This window comes from Protopterus annectens, chromosome 4.part0 (assembly GCF_019279795.1).
Source record: "Protopterus annectens isolate FY-2018-M chromosome 4.part0, PAN1.0, whole genome shotgun sequence".
In the NCBI taxonomy this organism is placed as follows: Eukaryota; Metazoa; Chordata; order Ceratodontiformes; family Protopteridae; genus Protopterus; species Protopterus annectens.
The window spans coordinates 1,392,663,212-1,392,683,245 of NC_056733.1; positions in this window are offsets into that span (position 1 = coordinate 1,392,663,212).

Sequence of the window (20,034 nt, forward strand, 5' to 3'; positions counted from 1 at the left end):
CTTATCACCTGTCCCTCCTCACACAGGACAGTGCTGATATCAGAAGTAAAAGATGTTAGCTTATCACCTGTCCCTCCTCACACAGGACAGTGTTAATATCAGAACTAAAAGATGTTAGCTTATAACCTGTACCTCCTCACACAGGACAGTGCTAATATCAGAAGTAAAAGAAGTTAGCTTACCACCGTCCCTCCTCACACAGGACAGTGCTAATATCAGAAGTAAAAGACGTTAGCTTGTCACCTGTCTCTGCTCACACAGGACCATGATAATATCAGAAGTAAAATACATTAGCTTATCACCTGTACCTCTTCACAGAGGACCGTCCTAATAACTGAAATAAAAGATGTTAGCTTATCACCCGACATTCCTAACACACGACATTGTTAGTATCAGAAGTAAAAGACTTTAGCTTATCACCTGTCCATCCTCACACAGGACAGTGCTAATATCAGAAGTAAAAGATATCAGCATATCACATGTCCTCCTCACACTGCACAGTGCTAATTTCAGAAGTAAAAGACATTAGCGTATCACCTGTCCCTTTTCACACAGGACAGTGCTAATATCAGAGTAAATCTATGTTAGCTTATTAACTGTTCCTCATCACACAGGATAGCACTAATATCAGAAGTAAAAGACATTAGCTTATCACCTGTCCCTCCGCACACAGGGCTATGCTAATAACACAAGTAAAACATGTTAGCTTATTACCTGTCCCTCCTCACACAGGACAGTGCTGATATCAAGATGTTATCACCTGTCCGTCCTCACTCAGCACAGTGCCAATATTAGAAGTAAAAGATGCTAGCTTATCACCTATCCCTTCTAACACATGACAGTGCTAATATCAGAAAAAAAGACGTTATCTTGTCAACTGTCCATGCTCACATAGGACAGTGCTAATATCAGAAGTAAAAGATGTTAGCATATTACCTGTCCCTCCTCACACAGGACAGTGCTGATATCAGAAGTAAAAGATGTTAACTTATCACCTGTCACTCCTCACACAGGACAGTGTTAATATCAGAAGTAAAAGATGTTAGCTTATCACCTGTCCCTCCTTATACAGGACAGTGCTAATATCAGAAGAAAAAGATGTTAGCTTATCACCTGTCCCTCCTCAAACAGGACAGTGCTAATATCAGAAGTAAAAGATGTTAGTTTGTCACCTGTCTCTGCTCACACAGGACCATGATAATATAAGAAGTAAAATACATTAGCTTATCACCTGTACCTCTTCACAGAGGAAAGTCCTAATATAAGAAGTAAAAGATGTTAGCTTATCACCCATCATTCCTAACACAGGACATTTTTAATATCAGAAGTAAAAGACATTAGTTTATCACCTGTCCATCCTAACACAGGACAGTGCTAATATCAGAAGTAAAAGATATCAGCATATCACATGCCCCTCCTCACACCGGACAGTGTTAATATCAAAAGTAAAAGATGTTAAGTTTTCACCTCTTCCTCCTCACACTGGACAGTGCTAATATCAGAAGAAAAAGATGTTAGCTTATTACCTGTCCCTTCTCACACAGGACAGTGCTAATATCAGAAGTAAAAGACATCAGCTTATCACCTGTCACTCCTCACACCGGACAGTGCTAATATCAGAGTGAATATATGTTAGCCTATCAACTGTCCCTCCTCACAAAGGATAGCACTATTATCGGAAGTAAAAGACATCAGCTTATCACCTGTCCCTTCTAACACAGGACAGTGCTATTATCAGAAGTAAAAAACATTAGCTTATCACCTGTCCCTCTTCACACAGGATGAGGCTAATATAAGAAATAAAAGATGTTAGCTTACCCCCTGTCTCTCCTCACTCAAGACAGTGCTAATATAAGAAGTAAAAGACGTTAGCTTGTCAATTGTCCCTGCTCACACAGGACAGTACTAATATCAGAAGTAAAAGAAGTTAGCTTATCACCTGTCCCTTCTCACACAGGACAGTGCTAATATCAGAAAAAAAGATGTTATCTTGTCAACTGTCCCTGCTCACACAAGACAGTGCTAATATAAGAAGTGATAGACGTTAGGTTGTCAACTGTCCCTCCTCACACAGGACAGTGCTAATATCAGAAAAAAAAAGATGTTAGCTTGTCAACTGTCCATGCTCACAAAGGACAGTGCTAATATCAGAAGTAAAAGATGTTAGCATATCACCTGTCCCTCCTCACACAGGACAGTGCTGATATCAGAAGGAAAAGATGTTAGCTTATCACCTGTCACTCCTCACACAGGACATTGTTAATATCAGAAATAAAAGATGTTAGCTTATCACCTGTTGCTCCTCACACTGGACAGTGCTAAAATCAGAAGTAAAAGATGTTAGCTTATCATCTGTCCCTCCTCACACAGGACAGTGCTAATATAAGAAGTAAAAGATATTAGCTTGTCAACTGTCCCTCCTCACACAGGACGGTGCTAATATCAGAACTAAAGTATGTTAGCTTACCACCGTTCCTACACACACAGGACAGTGCTAATATCAGAAAAAAAAGATGTTAGCCAGTGAACTGTCCCTGCTCACACAGGACAGTGCTAATATAAGAAGTAAAAGATATTAGCTTGTCAACTGTCCCTCCTCACACAGGACAGTGCTAATATCATAAGTAAAAAATAAGTTAGCTTACCACCGTTCCTCCTCACACAGGACAGTGCTAATATCAGAAAAAAAAGATGTTAGCTAGTCAACTGTCCCTGCTCACACAGGACAGTGCTAATATAAGAAGTAAAAGACGTTAGGTTGTCAACTGTCCCTCCTCACACAGGACAGTGCTAATATCAGAAAAAAAAGACGTTAGCTTGTCAACTGTCCATGCTCACATACAACAGTGCTAATATATCACCTGTCCCTCCTCACACAGAACAGTGCTGATATCAGAAGTAAAAGATGTTAGCTTATCACCTGTTACTCCTTACACAGGACAGTGTTAATATCAGAAGTAAAAGATGTTAGCTTATCACCTGTCCCCCCTTATAAAGGACAGTGCTAATATCAGAAGTAAAAGATGTTAGCTTATCACCTGTCCCTCCTCACACAGGACAGAGCTAATATCAGAAGTAAAAGATGTTAGCTTATCACCTGTCCCTCCTCACACAGGACAGAGCTAATATCAGAAGTAAAAGATGTTAGCTTATCACCTGTCCCTCCTCACACAGGACAGTGCTAATATAAGAAATAAAAGATATTAGCTTGTCAACTGTCCCTCCTCACACAGGACTGTGCTAATATCAGAAGTCAAAGATGTTAGCTTACCAACGTTCCTCCTCACACAGGACAGTGCTAATATCAGAAGTAAAAGACGTTAGTTTCTCACCTATCTTTGCTCACACAGGTCCATGATAATATCAGAAGTAAAATACATTAGCTTGTCACCTGTACCTCTTAACAGAGGAAAATCCTAATATCAGAAGTAAAAGATGTTAGCTTATCACCCCATTGTTAATATCAGAAGTAAAAGACATTAGCTTATCAGCTGTCCATCCTAACACAGGACAGTGCTAATATCAGAAGTAAAAGATATCAGCATATCACATGTCCCTCCTCACACCGGACAGTGCTAATAAAAGAAGAAAAAGACGTTAAGTTTTCACCTTTCCCTCCTCACACTGGACAGTGCTGATATCAGAAGTAAAAGTGTTAGCTTATCACCTGTCCCTTCTCACACAGGACAGTGCTAATATCAGAAGTAAAAGACATCAACTTATCACCTATCACTCCTCACACCGGACAGTGCTAATATCAGAGTAAATATATGTTAGCTTATCAACTGTCCCTCCTCACAAAGGATAGCACTATTATCAGAAGTAAAAGACATCATCTTATCACCTGTCCCTTCTAACACAGGACAGTGCTAATATCAGAAGGAAAACACGTTAGCTTATCACCTGTCCGTCTTCACACAGGACAAGGGTAATATAAGAAATAAAAGATGTTAGCTTATCACCTGTCCCTCCTCACACAAGACAGTGCTAATATCAGAAGTAAAAGATGTTAGCTTATCATCTGTCCCTTCTCACACAGGACAGTGCTAATATAAGAAGTAAAATACGTTAGCTTGTCATTTGCCCCTGCTCACACAGAACAGTATTAATATCACAAGTAAAAGATGTTAGTTTATCACCTGTCCCTCCTCACACAGGACAGAGCTGATATCAGAAGTAAAAAATGTTAGCTTATCACCTGTCCTTCCTCACACAGGACACTGCTGATATCAGAAGTAAAAGATGTTAGCTTATCACCTGTCCCTCCTCACACAGGACAGTATTAATATCAGAAATAAAAGATGTTAGCTTATCACCTGTCCCTCCTCACACAGGACAGTGCTAATATCAGAAAAAAAGACGTTAGCTTGTCAACTGTCCCTGCTCACAAAGGACAGTACTAATATCAGAAGTAAAAGATGTTAGGTTGTCAACTGTCCCTCCTCACAAAGGACAGTGCTAATATCAGAAGCAAAAGATGTTAGCTTATCATCTGTCTTTCCTCACACAGGACAGTGCTAATATAAGAAGTAAAAGACGTTAACTTGTCAATTGTCCCTGCTCATACAGGACAGTACTAATATCAGAAGTAAAAGACGTTAGTTTCTCACCTGTCTCTGCTCACACAGGACCATGATAATATCAGAAGTAAAATACATTAGCTTATCACCTGTACCTTTTCACAGAGGAAAGTCCTAATATCAGAAGTAAAAGATGTTAGCTTATCACCCATCAATTCTAACACAGGCCATTGTTAATATCAGAAGTAAAAGACATTAGCTTATCACCTGTCCATGCTCACAAAGGACAGTGTTAATATCAGAAGTAAAAGATTTTAGCATATCCCCTGTCCTTCCCCACACAGGACAGTGCTTATATCAGAAGGAAAAGATGTTAGCTTATCACCTGTCACTCCTCACACAGGACATTGTTAATATCAGAAATAAAAGATGTTAGCTTATCACCTGTTGCTCCTCACACAGGACAGTGCTAAAATCAGAACTAAAAGATGTTAGGTTATCATCTGTCCCTCCTCACACAGGACAGTGCTAATATAAGAAGTAAAATATATTAGCTTGTCAACTGTCCCTCCTCACACAGGACAGTGCTAATATCAGAAGTAAAATATGTTAGCTTACCACCGTTCCTACTCTCGCAGGACAGTGCTAATATCAGAAAAAAAAGATGTTAGCTAGTCAACTGTCCCTGCTCACACAGGACAGTGCTAATATAAGAAGTAAAAGACGTTAGGATGTCAACTGTCCCTCCTCACACAGGACAGTGCTAATATCGGAAAAAAAGATGTTAGCTTGTCAACTGTCCATGCTCACATAGGACAGTACTAATATCAGAAGTAAAAGATGTTAGCATATCACCTGTCCCTCCTCACACAGGACAGTGCTGATATCAGAAGTAAAAGATGTTAGCTTATCACCAGTCACTCCTTACACAGGACAGTGTTAATATCGGAAGTAAAAGATGTTAGCTTATCACCTGTCCCCCCTTATAAAGGACAGTGCTAATATCAGAAGTAAAAGATGTTAGCTTATCACCTGTCCCTCCGCACACAGGACAGAGCTAATATCAGAAGTAAAAAATGTTAGCTTATCACCTGTCCCCCCTCACACAGGGCAGTGCTAATATAAAAAGTAAAAGATATTAGCTTGTCAACTGTCCCTCCTTACACAGGACAGTGCTAATATCAGAAATAAAAGATGTTAGCTTACCACCGTTCCAACTCACACAGGACAGTGCTAATATCAGAAGTAAAAGACATCAACTTATCACCTATCACTCCTCACACCGGACAGTGCTAATATCAGAGTAAATATATGTTAGCTTATCAACTGTCCCTCCTCACAAAGGATAGCACTATTATCAGAAGTAAAAGACATCAGCTTATCACCTGTCTCTTCTAACACAGGACAGTGCTAATATCAGAAGAAAACACGTTAGCTTATCACCTGTCCCTCTTCACACAGGACAAGGCTAATATAAGAAATAAAAGATGTTAGCTTATCACCTGTCCCTCCTCACACAAGACAGAGCTAATATCAGAAGTAAAAGAAGTTAGCTTATCATCTGTCCCTTCTCACACAGAACAGTGCTAATATAAGAAGTAAAAGACGTTAGCTTGTCAATTGTCCCTGCTCACACAGGACAGTATTAATATCAGAAGTAAAAGATGTTAGTTTATCACCTGTCCCTCCTCACACAGGACAGTGCTGATATCAGAAGTAAAAGATGTTAGCTTATCACCTGTCCCTCCTCACACAGGGCAGTGCTGATATCAGAAATAAAAGATGTTAGCTTATCACCTGTCCCTCCTCACACAGGACAGTATTAATATCAGAAATAAAAGATGTTAGCTTATCACCTGTCCCTCCTCACACAGGACAGTGCTAATATCAGAAAAAAAGATGTTAGCTTGTCAACTGTCCCTGCTCACACAGGACAGTGCTAATATAAGAAGTAAAAGACGTTAGCATATCACCTGTCCCTCCTCACACAGGATAGTGTTAATATCAGAAGTAAAAGATGTTAGCTTATCACCTGTCCCTCCTCACACAGGACAGTGCTAATATCAGAAGTAAAAGATGTTAGCTTATCATCTGTCCCTGCTCACACAGGACAGAGCTAATATCAGAAGTAGAAGATGTTAGCTGATCACCTGTCCCTCATCACACAGGGCAGTGCTAATATAAGAAGTAAAATATGTTAGCTTGTCAACTGTCCCTCCTCACACAGGACAGTGCTGATATCAGAAGTAGATAATGTTAGCTTATCACCTGTCCCTCCTCACACAGGACAGTGTTAATATTAGAACTAAAAGATGTTAGCTTATCACCTATCCCTCCTCTCACAGGACAGTGCTAATATGAGAAGTAAACGATGGTAGCTTATCACCTGTCCTCCCTCACACAGGATAGTGTTAATATCAGAAGTAAAATATGTTAGCTTATAACCTGTGCCTCCTCACACAGGACAGTGCTAATATCAGAAAAAAAAGATGTTAGCTTGTCAACTGTCCCTGCTCACACAGGACAGTGCTAATATAAGAAGTAAAAGACGTTAGCATATCACCTGTCCCTCCTCACACAGGATAGTGTTAATATCAGAAGTAAAAGATGTAAGCTTATCACCGACCCTCCTCACACAGGACAGTCCTAATATCAGAAGTAAAAGACGTTAGCTTGTCACCTTTCTCTGCTCATACAGGACCATGATAAAATCAGAAGTAAAAGACATTAGCTTATCACCTATACCTCTTCACAGAGGACAGTCCTAATATCTGAAGTAAAAGATGTTAGCTTATCACCCGTCATTCCTAACACACGACATTGTTAATATCAGAAGAAAAAGACATTAGCTTATCACCTGTCCATCCTCACACAGCACAGTGCTAATATCAGAAGTAAAAGATATCAGCATATCACATCTCCCTCCTCACACCACACAGTGCTAATATCAGAAGTAAAAAAAAATAGGTTATCACCTGTCCCTTCTCACACAGGACAGTGCTAATATCAGAAGTAAAAGGCATCAACTTATGACCTGTCACTCCACACTGGACAGTGCTAATATCAGAATAAATATATGTTAGCTTATCAACTGTCCCTCATCACACAGAATAGCACTAATAACAAAAGTAAAAGACATCAGCTTATCACCTGTCCCTCCGCACACAGGGCTATGCTAATAATACATGTAAAACATGCTAGCTTATTACCTGTCCCTCCTCACACAGAACAGTGCTGATATCAAAAGTAAAAGATGTTATCACCTGTCCATCCTCACACAGCACAGTGCCAATATTAGAGGTAAAAGATGCTAGCTTATCACCTGTCCCTCCTCACACATGACAATGCTAATATCAGAAAAAAAGACGTTAGCATGTCCACTATCAATGCCCACATATGACAGTGCTAATATCAGAAGTAAAAGATGCTAGCATATCACCTGTCCCTCCTCACAAAGGACAGTGCTGATATCAGAAGTAAAAGATGTTAGCTTATCACCTGTCACTCCTCACACAGGACAGTGTTAATATCAGAAGTAGAAGATGTTAGCTTATCACCTGTCCCTCCTCACAGAGGACAGAACTAATATCAGAAGGAAAAGATGTTAGCTTATCACCTGTACCTCCTCACACAGGACAGTGCTAATATAAGAATTAAAAGATGTTAGCTTGTCAACTGTCCCTCCTCACACAGGACAGTGCTAATATGAGAAGTAAAAGACGTTAGTTTGTCACCTGTCTCTGCTCACACAGGACCAGGATAATATCAGAAGTAAAATACATTAGCTTATCACCTGTACCTCTTCACAGAGGAAAGTCCTAATATCAGAAGTAAAAGATGTTATCTTATCACCCATCACTCCTAACACAGGACATTGTTAATATCAGAAGTAAAAGACATTAGCATATCACCTGTCTATCCTAACACAGGACAGTGCTAATATCAGAAGTAAAAGATATCAGCATATCACATGTCCCTCCTCACACCGGACAGTACTAATATCAGAAGTAAAAGATGTTAAGTTTTCACCTCTCCCTCATCACACTGGGCAGTGATAATATCAGAAGTAAAAGATGTTAGCTTATCACCTATCCCTTCTCACACAGACAGTGTTAATATCAGAAGTAAAAGACATCAACTTATCACCTGTCAATCCTCACACTGGACAGTGCTAATATAAGAGTAAATATATGTTAGCTTATCAACTGTCCCTAATCACAAAGGATAGCACTATTATCAGAAATAAAAGACATCAGCTTATCACCTGTCCCTTCTAACACAGGACAGTGTTAATATCAGAAGTAAAAAAATGTTAGCTTAGCACCTGTCCGTCTTCACACAGGACAGTGCTAATATCAGAAGTAAAAGGCATCAATTTATCACCTGTCCCTGCTCACACAGGACAGTGTTAATATCAGAAGTAAAATATGTTAGCCTATCACATTTCCCTCCTCACACAGGACAGTGCTAATATCAGAAGAAAAAGATGTTAGCTTATCACATGTCCCTCCTCATGCAGGGCACTGCTAATATCAGAAATGAAAGATGTTAGCTTATCACCAGTCCCTCCTCACAAAGGGCAGTGCTAATATCAGATGTAAAAGATGTTCGCTTATCACCTGTACCTCCACAAAAGGGACAGTGTGAATATCAGAAGTAAAAGATGTTAGCTTAGGTTTACCTTTAAATAGGCGATTGCACTTTATCAAACGGCCACTTCTTCGACACGTTTTGCACGAACCAAAACTGCAAACATTTTGAAATATCGAAAAACATTCGACGTTCAACATTACCGGCCGCACAACACCTCCACACCCATGCTACCATGGGTCAAAAAGGGGCGAGGTTTTGCCCTTCGCACATTCGGAAGTCGACTTTGTTGATGATCACATTTCGGCCTTCGCGCAATTCGGTCGCCCATATCAGGATTGGCATTATAAAGGTAAACCGTTAGCTTATAACCTGTCCCTCCTCAAACAGAGCAGTGCTAATATCAGAAGTAAAATCATTAGCTTATCATCTGTCCCTCATAACACAGGACAGTGGTAATATCAGAAGTAAAAAAGTTAGCTTATCACCTGTCCCTCCTCACACATGACAGTTTTAATATCAGAAGTAAAGCGTGTTAGCTTATCACCAGTCGGTCCTAACAAAGGACAGTGCTAATAGAATTAAAAGATGTTAGCTTGTCACATGTCTCTGCTCACACAGGACAGTGCTAATATCAGAAGTAAAAGGCGTTAGCTTATCACCTTTACCTCTTCACACAGGACAGTGCTAATATGAGAAGAAAAAGATGTTAGATTATCACCCATCCCTCCTCACACAGGGCAGTGTTAATATCAGAAGAAAAAGACATTAGCGTATCACTTGTCCCTCCTCACACAGGACAGCCCTAATATCAGAAGTAATAGACATTAGCTTATCAGCTGTCCCTCCTCACACACGACAGTGCTAATATTAGAAGTAAAACATGTTAGCTTATCACCAGTTCGTCCTAACAAAGGACAGTGCTAATATCAGAAGTAAAAGATGTTAGCTTGTCACATGTCTATGCTCGCACAGGACAGCGCTAATATCAGAAGTAAAAGATGTTAGTTTATCACCTGTCCCTGCTCACACAGGACAGTGTTAATATCAGAAGTAAAAGATGTTAGCTTATCACTTGTCCCTCCTCACACAGGACAGTGCTAATATCAGAAGCAAAAGACATCAACTTATCACCTATCCCTCCTCTCACAGGGCTTTGCTAATATCAGAAGTAAAAATGTTAGCTTATCACTAGTCCCTTCTCAAACGGGACAGGCTAATATCAGAAGTAAAAGATGTTAGCTTATCACATGTCCTCAACACACAGGCAGTGCTAATATCAGAAGTAAAAGTTGTTATGTTATCACCTCTCCCTCCTCACACCAGACAGTCCTAACATCAGAAGTAATAGATGTAAGCTTATCACCTGTCCCTCCTCACACAGGACAGTGCTAATATCAGAAGTAAAACATGTTAGCTTATCACCAGTCCGTCCTAACAAAGAACAGTGCTAATATCAGAAGTAAAAGACATTAGCTTGTCACCTGTCCCTGCTCACACAGGACAGTGCTAATATCAGAAGTAAAAGATGTTAGCTTATTACCTGTCCCTCATTACACAGGCGAGTGCTAATATCAGAAGTAAAAGACGTTAGTTTATCACCTGTCACTGCTCACACAGGACAGTGTTAATATCAGAAGTAAAAGATGTTAGCTTATCACTTGTCACTCCTCACACAGGACAGTGCTAATATCAAATGTAAAAATGATTGTGTATAACCTGTCCCTGCTCACATAGGACAGTGTTAATATCAGAATTAAAAGATGTTAGCCTATTACCTGTACCTCCTCACACAGGACAGTGCTAATATCAGAAGTAAGCCATGTTAGCTTATCACCTTTCCCTCCTCACACATGACAGTGCTAATATCAGAATTTAAAAATGTTAGCTTATCAACTGTCCCTCCTCACACAGGACAGTGCTAATATCAGAAGTCGAAGACATTAGCTTATCACCTGTCCCTCCTTAAACAGGGAATGTTTAATATTAGAAGTAAAAGATGTTTGCTTATCACATGTCCATCCTCACATAGGACAATGCTAATATCAGAAGTAAAAGACATCAACTTATCACATGTCCCTCCTCACACAAGACTTTGCTAATATCAGAAGTAAAAATGTTAGCTTATCAAAAGTCCCTCCTAAAACAGGACAGGCTAATATCAGAAGGGAAAGATGTTAGCTTATCACCTGTACCTCTTCACACAGGACAATGCTAATATGAGAAGTAAAAGATGTTAGCTTATCACCCGTCCCTCTTCACACCGGGCAGTGTTAATATCAGAAGTAAAAGACATTAGGTTATCACTTGTCCCTCCTCACACAGGACACTGCTAATACCAGAAGTAAAATATATCAGCATATCACTTGTCCCTCCTCACACAGGACTGTCATAATATCAGAAGTAAAAGATGTTAGGTTATCACCTCTCCCTCCTCACACCAGACAGTGCTAACATCAGAAGTATTAGACGTTATCACCTGTCCCTCCTCACGCAGGACAGTTCTAACATCAAAAGTAAAGACATCAACTTATCACCTGTCTCTCCTCACACAGGGCTTTGCTAATATCAGAATGTTAGCTTATCACAAGTCCCTCCTCAAACAGGACAGACTAATATCGAAGTGAAAGAGTTAGCTTATCACTTGTCCCTCCTCACACCGGACAGTGCTAATATCATACTAAATATATGTTAGCTTAACAACTGTCCCTCCTCACACAGGATAGCAGTCATGTCAGAATTAAAAGACATCAGCTTATCGCCTGTCCCTCCTCTCAGAGGGCAATGCTAATATCACAAGTAAAACATGATAGCTTATCGCCTGTCCCTCCTCACATAGAACAGTGCTAATATTAGTAGTAAAAGATGTTAGCTTATCACCTATCCCTCCTCACACAGGACAGTGCTAATATCAGAAGTAAAATATGTTAGCATACCACTTGTCCCTCCTCACACAGGACAGTGCTAATATCAGAAGTAAAAGATTTTAGCATATCACCTGACTCTCCTCACACAGGACAGTGCTAATATCAGAAGCAAAAGACATTAGCTTATAACCTGTCCCTGCTCACAGAGGACAGTGTTAATATCAGAATTAAAAGATGTTAGTCTATTACTTCTACCTCCTCACACAGGACAGTGCTAATATCAGAAGTAAACCATGTTAGCTTATCAGATGTCCCACCTCACACAGACCAGTGCTAATATCAGAAGTAAAATATGTTAGCTTATCAGCTGTCCCTGCTCACACAGGACAGTGCTAATATCAGAAGTAAAAGAAATCAAGTTATTAGCTGTCCCTCCCCACACAGGGCTTTGTTAATATCAGAAGTAAAAATGTTAGCTTATCAAAAGTCCCCACTCAAGCAGGACAGGCTAATATCAGAAGTGAAAGAGTTAACTTATCACCTGTCCCTCCTCACACCAGACAGTGCTAATATCATAGTAAATATATGTTAGCTTAACAACTGTCCCTCCTCACACAGGATAGCAGTCATGTCAGAATTAAGACATCAGCTTATCGCCTGTCCCTCCTCACAGAGGGCAATGCTAATATCACAAGTAAAACATGATAGCTTATCGCCTGTTCCTCCTAACACAGTAAAGTGCTGATATCAGAAGTAAAACATGTTATCACCTGTCCCTCCTCACACTGGACAGTGCTAATATTAGAAGTAAAAGATGTTAGCTTATCACCTGTCCCTCCTCACACAGGACAGTGCTAATATCAGAAGTAAAAGATGTTAGCTTATCACCTATCCATGCTCATACAGGACAGTACTAATATCAGAAGTAAAAAGACATTAGCTTGTCACCTGTCCCTGCTCACACAGGACAGTGCTAATATCAGAAGTAAAAGATGTTAGCTTATTACCTGTCCCTCATTACACAGGCGAGTGCTAATATCAGAAGTAAAAGACGTTAGTTTATCACCTGTCACTGCTCACACAGGACAGTGTTAATATCAGAAGTAAAAGATGTTAGCTTATCACTTGTCACTCCTCACACAGGACAGTGCTAATATCAAATGTAAAAATGATTGTGTATAACCTGTCCCTGCTCACATAGGACAGTGTTAATATCAGAATTAAAAGATGTTAGCCTATTACCTGTACCTCCTCACACAGGACAGTGCTAATATCAGAAGTAAGCCATGTTAGCTTATCACCTTTCCCTCCTCACACATGACAGTGCTAATATCAGAATTTAAAAATGTTAGCTTATCAACTGTCCCTCCTCACACAGGACAGTGCTAATATCAGAAGTCGAAGACATTAGCTTATCACCTGTCCCTCCTTAAACAGGGAATGTTTAATATTAGAAGTAAAAGATGTTTGCTTATCACATGTCCATCCTCACATAGGACAATGCTAATATCAGAAGTAAAAGACATCAACTTATCACATGTCCCTCCTCACACAAGACTTTGCTAATATCAGAAGTAAAAATGTTAGCTTATCAAAAGTCCCTCCTAAAACAGGACAGGCTAATATCAGAAGGGAAAGATGTTAGCTTATCACCTGTACCTCTTCACACAGGACAATGCTAATATGAGAAGTAAAAGATGTTAGCTTATCACCCGTCCCTCTTCACACCGGGCAGTGTTAATATCAGAAGTAAAAGACATTAGGTTATCACTTGTCCCTCCTCACACAGGACACTGCTAATACCAGAAGTAAAATATATCAGCATATCACTTGTCCCTCCTCACACAGGACTGTCATAATATCAGAAGTAAAAGATGTTAGGTTATCACCTCTCCCTCCTCACACCAGACAGTGCTAACATCAGAAGTATTAGACGTTATCACCTGTCCCTCCTCACGCAGGACAGTTCTAACATCAAAAGTAAAAGACATCAACTTATCACCTGTCTCTCCTCACACAGGGCTTTGCTAATATCAGAATGTTAGCTTATCACAAGTCCCTCCTCAAACAGGACAGACTAATATCGGAAGTGAAAGAGTTAGCTTATCACTTGTCCCTCCTCACACCGGACAGTGCTAATATCATACTAAATATATGTTAGCTTAACAACTGTCCCTCCTCACACAGGATAGCAGTCATGTCAGAATTAAAAGACATCAGCTTATCGCCTGTCCCTCCTCTCAGAGGGCAATGCTAATATCACAAGTAAAACATGATAGCTTATCGCCTGTCCCTCCTCACATAGAACAGTGCTAATATTAGTAGTAAAAGATGTTAGCTTATCACCTATCCCTCCTCACACAGGACAGTGCTAATATCAGAAGTAAAATATGTTAGCATACCACTTGTCCCTCCTCACACAGGACAGTGCTAATATCAGAAGTAAAAGATTTTAGCATATCACCTGACTCTCCTCACACAGGACAGTGCTAATATCAGAAGCAAAAGACATTAGCTTATAACCTGTCCCTGCTCACAGAGGACAGTGTTAATATCAGAATTAAAGATGTTAGTCTATTACTTCTACCTCCTCACACAGGACAGTGCTAATATCAGAAGTAAACCATGTTAGCTTATCAGATGTCCCACCTCACACAGACCAGTGCTAATATCAGAAGTAAAATATGTTAGCTTATCAGCTGTCCCTGCTCACACAGGACAGTGCTAATATCAAGTAAAAGAAATCAAGTTATTAGCTGTCCCTCCCCACACAGGGCTTTGTTAATATCAGAAGTAAAAATGTTAGCTTATCAAAAGTCCCCACTCAAGCAGGACAGGCTAATATCAGAAGTGAAAGAGTTAACTTATCACCTGTCCCTCCTCACACCAGACAGTGCTAATATCATAGTAAATATATGTTAGCTTAACAACTGTCCCTCCTCACACAGGATAGCAGTCATGTCAGAATTAAGACATCAGCTTATCGCCTGTCCCTCCTCACAGAGGGCAATGCTAATATCACAAGTAAAACATGATAGCTTATCGCCTGTTCCTCCTAACACAGTAAAGTGCTGATATCAGAAGTAAAACATGTTATCACCTGTCCCTCCTCACACTGGACAGTGCTAATATTAGAAGTAAAAGATGTTAGCTTATCACCTGTCCCTCCTCACACAGGACAGTGCTAATATCAGAAGTAAAAGATGTTAGCTTATCACCTATCCATGCTCATACAGGACAGTACTAATATCAGAAGTAAAAAGACATTAGCTTATCACATGCCCCTGCTCACACAGGACAGTGTTAATATCAGAAGAAAAAAATGTTAGCTTATCACCTGTACCCCCTCACACAGGACAATGCTAATATCAGAAGTAAAAACAATTTGTTATCACCTGTCCCTTCTCACACAGGACAGTGCTAATATCAGAAGTAAAAGATTTTAGCATATCACCTGTCCCGCCTCACACAGGACAGTGCTAATATCAGAAGCAAAAGACATTAGCTTATAACCTGTCCGTGCTCACACAGGACAGTGTCAATATCAGAATTAAAAGATGTTAGCCTATTACTTCTACCGCCTCACACAGACCAGTGCTAATATCAGAAGTAAAATATGTTAGCTTATCAGCTTTCCCTGCTCACACAGGACAGTGCTAATATCAGAAGTAAAAGACATCAAGTTATTAGCTGTCCCTCCTCACACAGGGCTTTGTTAATATCAGAAGTAAAAATGTTAGCTTATCAAAAGTCCCCACTCAAGCAGGGCAGGCTAATATCAGAAGTGAAAGATTTTAGTTTATCACCTGTACCTTTTCACACAGGACAGAGCTAATATGAAAAGTAAAAGATGTTAGCTTATCACCCGTCCCTCCTCACACAGGGCAGTGTTAATATCAGAAGTAAAAGACTTTAGCTTATCACATGTCCTTCCTCACATGGGACAGTGCTAATAACAGAAGTAAAACAAATTAACATATAACTTGTCCCTCCTCACACAGGACAGTCCTAATATCAGAAGTAAAAGACATCAACTTACCACCTGTACTGTCTCTCACATGGCTTTGCAAATATCAGAAGTAAAAATGTTAGCTTATCACAATTCCCTCCTCAAACAGGACAGGCTAATATCAGAACTGAAAGACGTTAGCTTATCACCTGTCCCTCCTCACACAGGACAGTGCTAATATCAGAATTAAAAGGCATCAGCTTATTACCTGTCCCTCCTCACACAGGGCAAAGCAGATATCAGAAGTAAAAGATGTTAGCTTATCACATGTCCCTCCTCACACAGGACAGTGCTGATATCAGAAGTAAAAGATGTTAGCTTATCACCTGTCCCTGCTCACACAGGACAGAGCTAATATCAGAAGTAAAAGACATCAGATTATCATCTGTCCCTCCTCACACAGGGAAGTGCAAATATCAGAAGTAAACACTTTAACTTATCACCAGTCCCTCCTCCCACAGGACAATGTTAATATCAGAAGTAAAAGATGTTAGCTTATCACCTGTGCTTCCTTACACACGACAGCACTAATATCAGAAGGAAAAGACATCTGCAAATCATTTGTCCCTCCTCACACAGAACAGTGCTAATATCAGAAGTAAAAGATGTTAGCTTATCACCTGTCCCTCATCACACAGTACAGTGCTAATATCAGAAGTAAAAGATGTTAGCTTATCACCTGTCCCTCATCACACAGTACAGTGCTAATATCAGAAGTAAAAGATGTTTGCTTATCACTTCTCCGGCCTCACACAGGACAGTGCTTTTATCAGAAGTAAAAGATGTTAGCTTATCACCTGTCCCTCCTCACACAAGTTAGTGCGAATATCAGAAGTAGAAGATGTTAGGTTATCACCTGTTCCTCCTCAAACCGTACAGTGCTAATATAAGAACTAAAAGACGTTAGCCTATCATCTCTCCCTCCTCACAAGGGGCAGTGCTAACATTAGAAGTAAAAGATGTTAGCTTATCACCTGTCCAACCTCACACAGGACAGAATAATATCAGAAGTAAAATATATCAGCTTATCACTTGTCACTCCTCACACAGGACAGTGCTAATATCAGAAGTAAAAGACGTTAGCTTTTCACTTGACCCTCCTCACACAGGACAATGCTGATATCAGGATTGAAAGTTGTTAGCTTTTCACCTGTCCCTCCTCACACAGGACAGTGCTAATATCAGAAGTAAAAACTTTAACTTATCACCTGTCCCTCCTTAGAGTAATGCTAATATCAGAAGTAAAAGGGTTAACTTCTCAGCTGTCCTTCCTTACATAGGACAGTGCTAATATCAAAAGTAAAAGACATTAGCTTATCACACGTCCCTCCTTTCACAGGACAGCATTATATCAGAAGTAAAAGATATCAGCTGATCACTTGTCCCTCCTCACTCAGGACAGTGCTAATATCAGAAGTAAAGACATTTGCTTATCACCTGTGCTTCCTCACAAAGGACAGTGCTAATATCAGAAGTAAAACATGTTAGGTTATCACCTCTCACTCCTCACACCGGACAGTACTAATATCAGAAGTAAAAGTCATTAGCTTATCACCTGACCCTCCTCAAACAGGACAGCGCTAATATCAGATGTAAAAGTCATCAGCTTATCACTTGTCCATCCTCACACAAGACAGTGCTAATATCAGAAGTACAAGGCATTGCTTATCATCTGTCCCTCCTCACACAGGGCTTTGCTAATATCAGAAGTCAAAGACATTAGTTTATTACCTGTCCTTCCTCACACAGGACAGAGCTAATATCAGAAGTACAAATGTAAGCTTATCACCTGTCCCTCCTCACACAGGACAGTGCTAATATCAGAAGTTAAAGATGTTAGCTTATCACCTGTCCCTCCTCACACAGGACAGCAATAATATTAGATGTAAAAGACATCAGCTTATCACTTGTCCCTCCTCACACGGGACAGTGCTAATATCAGAAGTAAAAGATGTTAGCTTATCACCTGTCTCTGCTCACATGGGACAGCGCTAATATCAGAAATAAAAGATGATAGCTTTGCACCTGTCCCTCCTCACACAAGTCAGGGCAGATATGAGAAGAAAAAGAAGTTAGCTGATCACCTGTCCCTCCTCACACAGGACAGTGTTAATATCAGAAGTAAAAGACATTAGCTTATCACATGTCTCCCCTCACACAGGGCAATGCTAATTTCAGAAGTAAAAATGTTAGCTTATCACCTGTCCCTCCTCACTCAGGACAGTGTTAATATCAGAATTAAAAGATGTTAGCTTATCACCTGGCCTACCTCACACTGGAAAGTGCTAATATCAGAAATAAAAGATGTTAGGTTATCACCTGTCCCTCCTCACAAAGGACAGTGCTAATTTCAGAAATTAAAGACATCAGCTTATCATCTGTCTCTTCTCACACAGGGCAATGCTTATTTCAGAAGTAAAAACCTTTGGTTATCACCTGTCCCTCCTCACACAGGACAGTGCTAATATCAAAAGTAATATACATTAGCTTATCACATGTCCCTCAGAACACAGGGCAGTGATAATATCAGAAGTAAAAGACGTAAGCTTCTCACCTGTCCTTCCTCACACAGTACAATGCTAATATTAGAAGTAAAAGATGTTAGGTTATCACCTCTCCCTCCTCGCAACTGCTTATATCAGAAGTAAAAAGACTTTAGCTTAACACCTGTCCCACCTCTCACAAGACAGTGCTAATATCAAAAGTAAAAGGCTTTGTTTTATCGCCTGTCCCACCTCACACAGGACAGTACCAATATCAGAAGTTAAAGACATCAGATTACCACCTGTGTCCCCTCACACAGGGCATTGCTAATATCAGAAGTAAAAATGTTAGCTTATCACCTGTCCCTCCTCACACATGACAGTGCTTATATCAGAAGTGAAAGATGTTAGCTTATCACCAATCTTTCCTCACACAGGACAGTTCTAATATCAGAAGTAAAAGATGTTGGGCAGGATTCATGAAGGCTTGATCGGAGTGTAAGAGACGTGCAACACTCCATGCAAGCCTCGCGATCCAGGAACAGCCCTAAACTCCGTGTAAGAGACCAGCTAAAACGTCTCTTACACGGACTGGGCATGGATATGCTAAATACCTCACTTGCATCCGAAAGGTATGCAAATGAGGTATATTAGCGATCCACGAAGCAGAAACCAATCCATGTAGGAGACGTTTTAGCTGCAGAAATGTACTCAGTTGACAACTGAGTACATTTCTTCAAATTCCTCAACGGAGCCATGTCAGCTCCAAAAAAAGGTTGCATATGACTCAGGCAGCATGCCAATGGCCAAATATGTGGCCATTGGCAATACAACCCGATGCCAAAATAATAAAATTATAATTTTTTTTTCGGCGATCACCAATGTTTAAACCCAGCGCAGCCCTGCACAAACGGGCTGTGCTGTATGTAAACATAAAAAAGAAGGTTATAAACCCACAAATGTGGGTTTCATGCAATACATGGAATGACAATGCAGGGACCAGCAGACCAAAACCAACATGGCCACCGTGTAGTGGTTGCTAAGGGGGGAAGCTGAGTCTAAGACATGTAACTAAGCATTAGTAGGCAATCTCATGTAAATGAGGGTTCGGATACTGAATCTCACAGTCACATAGCAAATGAGCACAGTCTGAGTAGTGTAAGAGATACATAAGGGGGAGGAATAGAGTAGGAGATAGGTGACATCACAGGGGGGAATGGTAGAAAGAAATACAGTTCATTGGAGGCCAGTGTAACATGACAGATGACAGGCACAGATCATGGAAAGAGGTGTGCCACTAGATAAGTCATGGAAAGTCAAGAAATGGAAGGTGTACACTGTTACTTACACCAAAGTTTCTTGCTTGGCGTGCATGCGCATGTGTGCACGCCATGAAGCGCGAGTAGGACAGTGTGTGCGCGTGTAAGGCAGTCTGAGCATGTGGGAGCGTGTTGGGAGCTGTTTAACACTGTTTGCGCGGGTGTGCACGCGTGTAAGGCAGGCTGAGTATGTTGGAGGCTGTTGGCAGGCGTGTAACAGTGTTTGCCGCGGGGCGGGCTGTTCCC